Consider the following 9,501-nt stretch of genomic DNA (forward strand, 5'->3'; position numbering starts at 1 on the left):
TCGAGTTTACTGCGTGGAAGGAGGCAATGGTAAATGACTTCTGGATTTTTACCAAGAAAACTCTCTGTATCACCTACCAGAACGATTGCGGATGAAGGTTGGGCGTTCTGGGACAGATGTGTCCATGGAGTCACAATGGGTCGGAGGTGACTCGACAGCATAAGACAAGACAAGACCCCAGTGCCTAGAACAGCGTCTGACACTGCGTAACAAAAACCATAACCCTCCCCTCCAAAACTTGAAAGAATATTAGGAAAAAAAACAAACTCTGGTTGACTTGCCAATATTTCCTTTTCCAATGTCTGTGCTGCTCAAAGTCCCTGGAGTGACCATGGACAATTTTTGTTCAGTACAAAGGAAGGTTTGTTGCCTGAAGGGACTCTAGGATGTAGTTCCAGTACCTCTGTTAATTAGGGGGAAGGAGAGGGAAGGAAAGGATAAAGGGGAAGAGAACTTGAAAAGCTTGCATTAAGAGCTCAAGAAATTTCAACAAAAGACCCGAAACTTGGATGAGAGGTGCAGTGGGAGGCATAAAGGACTTGTTTGGGGAATAGACTATATCTAAAAGAGCACTACCTCTCTCAGGGTTGCTCCTGGAGAGTTTCCAGTACTCTCCCAGTCTCGGCTGTGGGAGGGAGAGTCAAGCAGAGGTCTACCCATTTCTTTCCTCACTTGGCAGTGACTAGCGAGTGGCAGGCAATCCGCTAGAAGTCAAAACTCACCCATGTTAGACAGCAGCGACATAGGAGAGAATGGAGGGTGGAGACTCGAGTTGACTGTGCGGAAGGTGGCAATGGTAAACCACTACTGGATTTTCACCAAGAGAAGTCTCTGGATCCACTATCAGAACGATTGCAGCTGGTGAGCGGGACGTTCTGGGAGAGACGTGTCCCTGGTGTCACTATGGGCTGAAAACAACATAAGACAGGATAAAAGAGCACTGGTGACTGAGCACTGAATCCATCAATCAGTAGTGTTTATTCAATCCTCCAATCTTGTTTATTGAGTGCTTACTACCTGTAGAGAACTGTTTAAAGCCCTTGAGGGAGTGTAGTAAAACAGCCTTGGTGGACATGTTCCCTACCCATAACAAGCTTACAGTCTAGAGGGGAGTTTCCATTTATCGAGTGCTTACTATGTGCCGAGCAATGTACTAAGCGTTTGGGAGAGGACGGTAGAATTAGAAACCAGTTCCTATGTGCCAGTCTGCTTGCCCACCTGGGCAACCTATAATGACTCAGGTTTTCAGACAGAGGAACCACTCAATCCAGAGCTGCTGCTTCTTCTATATTTGTTAAGCACATACTATGTGCCGGACAATGTTCTAAGTGCTGGGGCAGTAGTGTTAGGATTTATTAAATACTATTAAGAGCTGTATACTAAGTGCTGGAAGAGAATACACAGAGGGAAATAAGATAATAATAATAATGATGGCATTTGTAAAGCGCTTACTATGTGCAAAGCACTGTTCTAAGAGCTGGGGTGGGTACAATGTGATAAAGTTGTCCCACGTGGGGCTCACAGTCTTAATCCCCATTTTTACAGATGAGGTAACTGAGGCTCACAGAAGTTAAGTGACTTGCCCAAGGTCACACAGCAGACTTGTGGTGGAGCCGGGATTTGAACCCGTGACCTCTGACTCCGAAGCCCATGCTCTTTCCACTGAGCCACGCTGCTTCTCTAAGCAGCTGGTCTAAGATGATTTCTATTACTTCTATTTCTATTTCTTCTATTTATTCTGACTTGACACCTGTCCACATGTTTTGTTTTGTTGTCTGTCGCTCCCTTCTAGACTGTGAGCCCACTGTTGGGTAGGGACTGTCTCTATATGTTGCCGACTTGTACTTCCCAAGTGTTTAGTACAGTGCTCTGCACACAGTAAGCACTGAATAAATATGATTGAATGAATGAATGAATGATCAATCAATCATATTTATTGACCACATGCTGTGTGCAGAGCACTGTGCTAAATGCTTGTGGGAGTGAGCCCATTGTTGGGTAGGGACTGTCTCTATATGTTGTAAATTTGTACTTTCCAAGCGCTTAGTACAGTGCTCTGCACACAGTAATCGCTCAATAAATATGATTGAATGAAAGAAAACAATACGGATATGTATTTAGCAGCTGGCTAGATGCTGTCCCTCAAATCACATATCTGAAGGCCAATTCGATGGCCATTTTTCTACATTTTGGGTAGAAAGGACACACCTAAAGGGGACACAATCTTAGATTGTGAGACCCCCCCCCCCCCGCCACCAAGGGACAGGGGCCATGTTTCTACAAAAACGTTTAGCCCATGTTGCCCACTCCTCAACAGCCTTCAGTGGTTGCCCATCCATCACCGCATCAAACAGAAACTCCTTACAGCCGGCTTTAAATCAGCATGGCCTAGTGGCAAGAACCCAGGCTTGGAAGTCAGAGGATGTGGGTTCTAATCCTGGCTCCGCCACTTTTCTTCTGTGTGACTTTGGGCAAGTCACTTCACTTCTCTGTGCCTCAGTTCCCTCATCTGGAAAATGGGAATTAAGACTGTGTGCCCCACGTGGGGCAACCTGATTACCTTAATAATAATAATAATAATGGCATTTGTTAAGCACTTACTATGTGCAAAGCACTGGTCTAAGCATTGGGGGGGTACAAGGTGATCGGGTTGTATTACCTCAGCACTTAGAACAGTGCTTGGCACATAGTAAGTGCTTAACAAATACCATTACTATTATTATTTTTAAAGCATTCAATCACCTTGACCCCTCCTACTTTACCTCAATGGTTTTCTACTACAACCCAGCCCCAACATTTCCATCCTCCAATGCCAACCTACTCTATGTACCTGGATCTCATCCATCTCACCACCAACCTCTTGCCCATATCCTGCCTTTGGCCTCCCTCCCTCTTCATATCTGACAGACAGGTAACTCTCCCCACCTTCAAGGCCTTACTGAAGGCACATCTCCTCCAAGAAGCCTTCCCAGACTATGCCTTCATTTCCTCTTCTCCTATTCCCTTCTGTGTCACCCTGGCACTGGATTGGCACCCTTGATTCGCTCCTCCTTCAGCCCCAAAGCACTTATGTACACATCCATAATTAATTTATTAATATTAGTGTGTGCCTCTAGACACACTACAAAAGAGGTAATTGTGATACAGAGAAGTGAAATGCCTTGCCCACGGTCACACGGCAGACAAGTGACAGAGCTGGGATTAGAATCCACGACCTTCTGACGCCCGGGCCCTGCTCTATCCACTAGGCCATGCCCAATAAATATGACTGATTGATTGATTCCTCCCACACTCCTTCACCTGAAACTAAAGTGACGAGATTTTTTTGAGGTCAAAGTGAAATCCCCTCCCTTCAGGAGGTTGAAGCCATTGAGGGGAGAAGGGGATTAGCAGATCCCAGGAGATTTAGGGATTACCCAGTTTTGATGCCCAAACCTTCCTCACACTCTTCCCAGGTTGGCATTCACCCTGAGAGCATGACTGCTATCACCCAGTTCCACTTTCATTCATTCAATTGTATATATTGAGCGCTTACGTTGTGCAGAGCCCTGGAATAAGTGCTTAACTTGTTTCCCCTTCTCTCTCTAGGGGTCTTTCCTCACTCATCACTCCCTGAAGTACATACACACACTGGATTGGTGTAGGACTGTCTTGTCAAGCTGCTACTTGTCAGCTGTGTGACCTTGGGCAAGTCACTTATCTTCTCAAGGCGTAGAACAGTGCTTTGCACATAGTAAGCGCTTAACAAATGCCATCATTATTATTATTCTCTGTGCCTCAGTTACTCCATCTGTAAAATGGGGATTGAGACTCTGAGCCCCACGTGGGACAACCTGATTACCTTGTATTTACCCCAGTGCTTAGAACAGTGTTTGGCACATAGGAAGCGCTCAACAAATGCCATCATCAGCATCATCATCACCCTGACATGCTCCCTTTGCTCTTCCTCCCCTCCCCAGCTCCACAGCACTTATGTATATATTTGTATTTTTTTTTTTATTTGTATTGACGTCTGTCTCCCCTCTTCTAGACTGTGAGCTCATTGTGGGCAGGGAATGTCACTGTTTATTGTTGTATTGTAATTTCCCAAGAGCTTAGTACAGTGCTCTGCACACAGCAAGAACTTAATAAATATGATTGATTGAATGAATGAATAATAATAATGATAATAAGGATAACAATAATAGAGGTATTTGTTAAGCTCTTCCTATTCAATTCAATCATATTTATTGAGTGCTTACTGTGTGCAGAGCACTGTGCTAAGTGCTTGCTATTCAATTCAGTTCAATTCAATCACATTTATTGAGCGCTTGCTATGTGGGACAGGGACTATGTCCAGTCCAGTTTGCAGGTATCAACCCTAGCACTTAGAAAAGTGCCTGGCACATAGTAAGCACTTAACAAAAACCACAATCATTATTCTTTGTGTCCCAACCAGCATTCAGATTCTAAATAAGAGGGAGACAAGGTATTGAATCTCCATTTTACATATGAGGAAACTGTGGCACAGAGAAGTTAAGTGACTTGCCCAGGGTCACGCAGCAGACAAGTGGTGGAGCCGGGATTAGAATCCACGTCCTCCGGTTACCAGGCTCGTGTTTTTTCTATCTTGCCTCATTACTGCTCTTGGGAAACTAAGGCCCAAGGGGCTGGAGGAATTAAACTCTGTATATTCAGATGCTTCTCCATAGTCAATCAATCAGTCATATTTATTGAGTGCTTACTGTGTGCAGAGCAGTGTACTAAGCGCTTGGGAAGTACAAGTTGGCAACACAACTCATTCTCCACAAGTCGGTCTCCATAGGCAGTTTCTATTCTCCATAAAGACATTGATCATTTAATAATAGGGAAGCCATTTTGTTAGCAAATGGAAATGACAGCTAAAAGTGAAGCAGAGATTTAATGTAGGCAAGGCTGTAAAAATTGTGCATAAATTGGTTTCTTATGACTATCATGCAATGAAAACTCTATCAATCATATCAAAGTGCACAGCAATAAACACAAATCTCTGTTAAAACAGATTGTCCTCAGGCTCATAATGAGGCTTACTTTTGCCTGAGAAAGCTGCATTCACATTTGATGATCCTAATTTACCCCCAAGCAGAAAGATAGACTATAACCAAACTCTTACACATATCCACTTTACACAGAGGCTTCATGTCACAGAGTCATTTCATTGTGTCCTCTTTAATGTTTTCTTTCTTTAAAAAAAAAAGCAAAACAGAAAAAGGCACCAGAAAAAATACACAAAGTATTTTTCTTACAGTACCTTCATATGTCCCTTCTGGTGGAGATCAAAACTAATTCTATATGAGCAAAAAACCTCACAAGCAGGCATAAATCCAGGCTTTGGGGACATGTCCAGCTATTTGTAAAACTGAGTATATTTCCAGCTGCAAACAAGCCCCACTTAGGTTCTGAGAGAATTAAGTCAGAGGGTCTACAACAAATGTCTCCTGTCTATAACTTTCTGGTTTACTTTCATGGGAATCTGGGTTTGTCAGGGAACTTTGAGTGTTTCCTTGGAGCAGATGTTCTCATTTGCTTGCATTAATGCCCCGGGAGCAAGCTCAGTACAGTGGCACGGAAGGGAGTAGTTGAAGATTTGTGCGGTGGAAATTGCATGATGTCCCATAGAATTGAAAGCATTCATTCATTCAATCATATTTATTCAATCGTATTTATTGAGCGCTTACTGTGTGCAGAGCAGCGTGACCTAACAGATAGAGCAAGGGCTGGGAGTCAGAAGGACCTGGGTTCTAATCCCGGCTCCGCCACTTGTCCGCTGTGTGACCTTGGGCAAGTCATTTATCTGGGCCTCATTTCCCTCATCTCTAAAATGGGGATTGATACTGTGAGCCCCATGTGGGACATGGACTGCGTCCAACCTGATTAGCTTGTATCTACCCTAGTGCTTTGTACAGTGTTGGACACATCGTAAGTGCTTAACAAATACCACAAAAGAAATGCAGCTAACAGAGGAGCGCCTTGAGTTGGGATGGGCACAGGTGGAAGGGTTCCCCAAACTTTGGTGTAGCCCTGTGCCTTGGATAAGACGGCATTAACACTTAGTACAGAGCTCGGCACACAGTAAGTTCTCCATAAATACCTCTGGTTGATCAGGAGAAAGACGCTGTACTATATAAGATGCCAATCCATCTGTAGGGTCTCAATATTACTATCATTATCATTATTATTATCATTACATTACATTTTTTAAGCACTTCCTTTTCTATGTGTCAACCCTCTCAGGGTCGTATCTGGAGAGTTTCCAGTCCTCTACCAGTCTCGACTATGGGAGGGAGAGTCAAGCAGAGGCCTACCCATTTCATTCCTAGCTTGGCCAGCGTCTAGCGAGTGGAAGGCCATCTGCTACAAGTCAAAACTCACCTGTACAGGACAGCAGCAGCATGGGAGAGTTGAGGGCAGAGACTCAAGTTTACTGTGTGGAAGAATACAATGGTGAACCTCTCTGTATTTTTACCAAGAAAACTCTACGGATACATGACCAGAACAGTTGCAGATGGAGGTGGGGTGGCATAGGAGATGTCCGTGGTGTCTCTACGGGTCGGAGACGACTCGACAGCATAAGACAAGCCTATGTGTCAAGGACTGTTCTAAGAACTGAGGTAGATACGAGTTAATTAGGTCATAAAAAAATCCCTGTCTCACATGGAAGTCCCAGGCTAAGTAGGAGGGGGAACAGGCATTGAATCCCCATTTTGCAGATGAGGAAACTGAGGCCCAGAGCAGTTAAATCACTTGTTCAAGGTCATGCAGCAGGAAAGTGGCTGAGCCTGGATTAGAACCCAGGTGTCCTGCCCCCCCAGGCCTCTGCTCTTTCCACTAGACTGTGTTGCTCCTCCATGTGGCTAATCGTTTTTGAGCAATACTAAAGGAGTTGTGTTATAAAGTCTTAGGCAGGGACAATCAAGCATTCTATCACATTTATAATAATAATAATAATTTTGGGATTTGTTAAGCGCTCACTATGTGCCAAGCACTGTTCTGAGCATTGGGGTAGATACAAGGTAATCAGTTTGTCTCGCGTGTGGCTCACAGTCTTCATCCTCATTTTACCAATGAGGTAACTGAGGCACAGGGAAGTTAAGTGACTTGCCCAAGGTCACACAGCAGACAAGTGGAGGAGTCGAGACTTGAACCCACGTCCTCTGACTCCCAAGCCCGGGCTCTTTTCACTGAGGCTTACTGTACTATGCATTTGGGAGAGTACAATACAACAGAGTTGGCAGACATTCCCTGGCCACAGTGGACTTACAATCATCAGTCAATCAGTGGCATTCATTGACCACTTTCTGTGTTCAGAGTACTACTAAATGCTTGGAAGAGTGCAATGCAACAATAGAACAGAGTAGTTGGTAGACACATTCCCTCCCACAATGAGCTTAAAGCCTCGAGGACAAACTTAAAGTCTGGAGGACTTCCACCTGAAGGATCTTCGACAGAAAGCCAGCTCTCCCCCCACACCAGGCTTCAGTCTCTGGTTGGATTGTTTAGCCGTGACCAAATTCTCAATCGGGATTTTACCAGCAGAAAAGGTGGCCGACCTTACCATTCCAATTGTAACAAAGTCCTGATAGGGACTTTGATTCATTCATTCAATCGTATTTATGGAGCGCTTACTGTTTGCAGACCACTGTACTAAGCGCTTGGGAAGTACAAGTTGGCAACATATAGAGACGTCCCCTACCAAACAACGGGCTCACAGTCCCATGTGATCCTGCTTGGTGATGTTTGCATTGGTTTTTATCCATCTCCTGAATGTCCAGGGGAAACAGTCTTCTTCCTAGCCTGTCCCTACACTGCTCAGTGTCACTGGAGAACGTGGCTGTAGTTTACACCAGAGGTGTTTTTTGCTCACTCTATGAAGATTAGGAATAGGACAAGTAATAATAATAACAATAATGGCATTTATTAAGCACTTACTATGTGCAAAGCACTGTTCTAAGTGCTGGGGAGGTTACAAGGCGATCAGCATGTCCCACGGGGGGCTCACAGTCTTAATCCCCATTTTACAGATGAGGTAACTGAGGCACAGAGAAGTTAAGTGACTTGCCCAAAGTCACACAGCTGACAATTAGCGGAGCCGGGATTTGAACCAATGACCTCTGACTCCAAAGCCCGGGCTCTTTCCACTGAGCCACGCTGCTTCTCAGATTACTGAATGCCAGTTATATGGATTTTGTTTTGCAATTCTGCAGTTGTTCCACATCACAGTCTCTCTCCAGTCCTCAAGAACCTCTCTCTGTCCCTCTCTCTGTGTCTCTCTTTCTCTGTTTGATGACCTTATCTGCCCTGACTTTGCTTTGAATGCATCTGCTTTGATCTGTAAGCAGCTCGCATCTCCTTCAGAGCTCTATGCATAATGTGTATGCAGATGTACTGCTCAATGGCTGCCAAAACCAGACTGTGCCCTTCTCATCATCTTGCCTAAACCACCTGCTGTCTATGGATCTTCCTGCCAAATCTTTCCATCCTCTCTCCACCGCCTGCAGCATGTTCTAGACTGTGAGCCCGTTGTTAGGTAGGGACCGTCTCTATATGTTGCCAACTTGTACTTCCCAAGCGCTTAGTACAGTGCTCTGCTTACAGTAAGCGCTCAATAAATACGATTGAATGAATGAATGAATGAATGTGCTGTACCCATTCAGCAGCGTGGAAGAAGCCTTTTCAAAGCCTTGGCCGGAGGCACGAGCAGAGGTTCCACTGGTGATGACTTTAAAAAGCCATTTTGCAGTGAGAGGAGCATATACATTGCTAGCTCTGTGTTTTCTCCTCTACCAGTAATCAGTGTGCAGATCATTCTACTAAGTGCTTGGAAAAGTACAACACATGCATTCAATCATATTTATAACAGACACATTCCCTGCCTATTATTAACTTACAGTCCAGAGGGGGAGACCAACATTAATATAAATAGATAAATTACAGATATGTGCTTAAGTACTGTAGAGCAGCATCGCTCAGTGGAAAGAGCCCAGGCTTTGGAGTCAGAGGTCATGGGTTCAAATCCCGGCTCCACCACTTGACATCTGGGTGACTTTGGGCAAGTCACTCAACTTCTCTGTGCCTCATTTACCTCATCTGTAAAATGGGGATTAAGACGGTGAGCTCCACGTGGGACAACAGGATCACCTTGTAACTTCCCAAGTGCTTAGAACAGTGCTGTGCACATAGTAAGTGCTTAATAAATGCCATCATTATTATTATTATTAAAGGGAGCATGTCAGGGTGATGAAGAGGAAGCAAGGGTGTGGGGGGAGAGGAAATGAGGGCTTATTCGGGGAAGGCCTCTTGAAGGAGCTGAATCTTCAATGAGGCTTTGAAAGTGGGCAGAGTTATTGATTGTCAGATGTGTAAAGAAGGGGCATTCCAGGCCAGAGGTGGGACTGGGAGAGAGCTTGGCAGTGAGATAGACAAGATGGAGGTACAGTGAGCAGATTAGAGAAGCATTAGAGAAGGAAAGTGTGTGGAATTAGG

General features: G+C 44.6%; 1 non-coding gene across 1 annotated transcript; it reads left to right on the forward strand.

Annotated features, from left to right (window-relative positions):
• The first annotated feature begins 6,242 nt into the window (after positions 1-6,242).
• LOC119927714 lies at positions 6,243-6,380 on the forward strand. Its single transcript, XR_005450691.1, has one exon. It is a non-coding gene; the product is annotated as a small nucleolar RNA SNORA7 (small nucleolar RNA).
• The last annotated feature ends 3,121 nt before the right edge of the window (positions 6,381-9,501 follow it).

Source organism: Tachyglossus aculeatus, chromosome 4, assembly GCF_015852505.1.
Source record: "Tachyglossus aculeatus isolate mTacAcu1 chromosome 4, mTacAcu1.pri, whole genome shotgun sequence".
Lineage (NCBI taxonomy): Eukaryota > Metazoa > Chordata > Mammalia > Monotremata > Tachyglossidae > Tachyglossus > Tachyglossus aculeatus.